This window comes from Syngnathus leptorhynchus, unplaced genomic scaffold (assembly GCF_054491065.1).
Source record: "Syngnathus leptorhynchus isolate UIUO unplaced genomic scaffold, UIUO_Slep HiC_scaffold_83, whole genome shotgun sequence".
NCBI lineage: Eukaryota > Metazoa > Chordata > Actinopteri > Syngnathiformes > Syngnathidae > Syngnathus > Syngnathus leptorhynchus.
In genome coordinates this window covers 307,501-310,000 of record NW_028232050.1, presented here as the reverse complement: position 1 = coordinate 310,000, position 2,500 = coordinate 307,501, and the positions used below count along the sequence as shown (strand labels likewise).

At 61.2% G+C, this 2,500-nt stretch overlaps 1 pseudogene; it reads left to right on the top strand.

The window, feature by feature from the left end:
* Positions 1 to 2,500, top strand: part of LOC147038173 (28S ribosomal RNA) — a 7,945-nt pseudogene that overhangs the window by 3,395 nt on the left and 2,050 nt on the right.

The following is a 2,500-nucleotide window of genomic DNA, read 5'->3' as shown; positions in this document are numbered from 1 at the left end:
GTCTCGGATTCTGCAGTAGGATGACTACCTATGAATTAGGAGGAAGGGCGATACCGGACACTACGAGAATCCTGGGGCCGCCGTCTGAACCCGGCGACGGTACTCATGTAGCTCCCTCTCCCCGGTTGCCCGTCTGATCCCGGCGGGCTCCGAGTAACCCATTTCCTATCTGACCGACTGGCAATCATGACCTGCCTTGGTAGGGCCCCCATCGGCCTCGGCTTGCCGACACTGGTGGACGGTTCCTACCCACTGCGGGTCGCCCTCTAGCACCTTGCAGGCTGGCTTGTGCGCTCGCTCGGCGCCCTGCTGGTACGCCTGGTGTGACTGAATGGTGGCGAGACGGAGACGAACCGAGACGGTGCTGATGCCGTTACACATAGTGATAATAAACAAAGGCTGGATGTGGCGCCTTCTGTCGAATGTAATTTCTCAAATCCTAGCGGAAACGCAAATACTGTGAAGCCTGGGCAGCCGTGATGAGTGCTGGTCGCTGGATGGCTTTACGGGGAGCGAGCTCGGCATCTCTGATGGGGGCCTCTCCCAAGTGGGTCAGACTGTGGACTTGGCTTTGGTTGGGGGCAGGCCTTACTGGGTCGTGCCGGCTGCTGCCCGGGTTTGATTCTTAGTAAAGTCTTAAAGGGAACGGTGACTGGGCTCTGGCTGAGCCGAGCTGCCCAGGATTGCGGACCTGGGTTATCAAGAACCGCGGAGGCACGGCTTAATGGGGGGTCGTGACTGCTCGAGCGACCTCATCTTCGCGTGCTTGAGGTTGGGTGCGTGTATGGCGTGTGATCAACCGCCTCGGAGGCCATGGGGACCAACTTTCGGGGTTTGGCTGAGGGTCCTCAAACGGCTGTAGTCATGTCTACAGACCATGTTGCGAAAACTCCTTTGGTTCGGAAGTCCGTGTCACAGCTGCACAGAGTCGGAGTCACAGTCAGTCTGGCCGGGGGAGCGGGTGGATCCGGGCTGGCGAAGCTCCTGACAACTCCTCAGTGGCACTGGTGGCCGCCGTCGGTCTGGTTATGAGAGTATGGGCGACGGATGCCATGATGGTGCCACAGCTTGTTTCTGGGAGGGCATTTTGACAGAAATGCCTGTGGTATGTTGTGCGGGTGTGAGTCGCCGGCATATCACTGACGAGTGGGGTTGTCCGACGCGTGTCGGGTGACGAAACGAGTGAGGTGGATATGGGGGTCCCTGTGTGACGGCACGGCAGGCAGTTGTAGGGTGAGTGAGACACCTTGCGGCTGTTGCGCTGGTCAAGGAAGCAGGTCAGGGCCTGTACTGACCGAGTCTCCTGCTTCTTCCAACTTGGCTGGTTTTGAACGCTATGCTCGTGGTCGAGTCCAGGCAGGACTGGGGGTCTGGCCCCTCAGGCTGGGCTTTGGCCGGGAAGTAACTGATGAGGCTGTCTGCCACGGGAAAAGTGCGTGGAGTCGATCCCAGGGTTCTCAAAGGGACGGGGCTTGATAGCCAGGTCTGCGGGGAGGCTTGCCGGAGGGTGGGCTGAACGGTAGCTGGTGGTCGCTTACTGGCCGTGCGAGGGCTTTCGACTCGGTTTCCCAAGGTCATGGCCTGTGTGTAATGGGAAGCTAGGCGTGCTGGACGCGTGAGGGTGATTCGTCGCCCGTGTGGGCTGCTCATCGGGGTGGGCTGCGGTGGCACCGGCACCGAGCTCGCAGTTGCGGGATTGGATTGTGGAGAGGGACCTGTCTCTATGACCCTGCCTTTCTCGCTATGGATTCTCTCATCCATGCTTTTGAACGCTCGTGCCACTCCTTCTGGGGCGAAGGCCGAAATCGCCGCGCCTCTCGCCGTGTTAGGCTACTCCTGGTGGGCTGCTTGGTGAGGGGACTTGTGTCCTGCTCAGGATAGTGGTCCGCTGGACAGGTTGACATGGTGGGTGGTGACCGGGAGGCAGTGGTGAAAGGGGAGGCGGCAGGCGGCGCGAGGTAGTGGTGCGCTCGGCTCGTCCGCAGTCGGGGGGCCATTGCCTGGCATGCGCGCGTCAGCGGGCTGGGTCTTGGCTGTCTGTCGTCGTTCCCAACACAGGTTGGTGTGCCTGGACACCTCATTGGGTCTCTGTGATGATGAAGGCCCCTAGAGTGCGGTGCAGCACGAGGGTCTGCCCGGACGGGCCGCGGGCCACTTGGGGCAATTGTTCGGGGTGGTGTGTCGTTTGTCGACGCTGGGACACCGTCTCGGCTGCTGTTGCGGGTCCGTCAGTCGTCCCGGCTGGCGGCTTGTTGGTGGCTCGGGCTTGGGTGTCTGGTGGGTCCGTGCGTGAGTATGGGTGTGCTCCGTACTGATGGGATTGGAATCGTGGAACCGCGGGGCCTTCGGCTGTGAGGCCTCGTTAGGGGAGCGGTCTGATCGGTGTCACACGTTGAGCTGCTGCGTGCTCCGCTCGGGGTTCTGTGATGGGACAACCTGCGGGGCGTCTGGCTGGGGTTGCTGGCATGGAAGATCATCTGTAACAGGGTGGTTCCCCGTG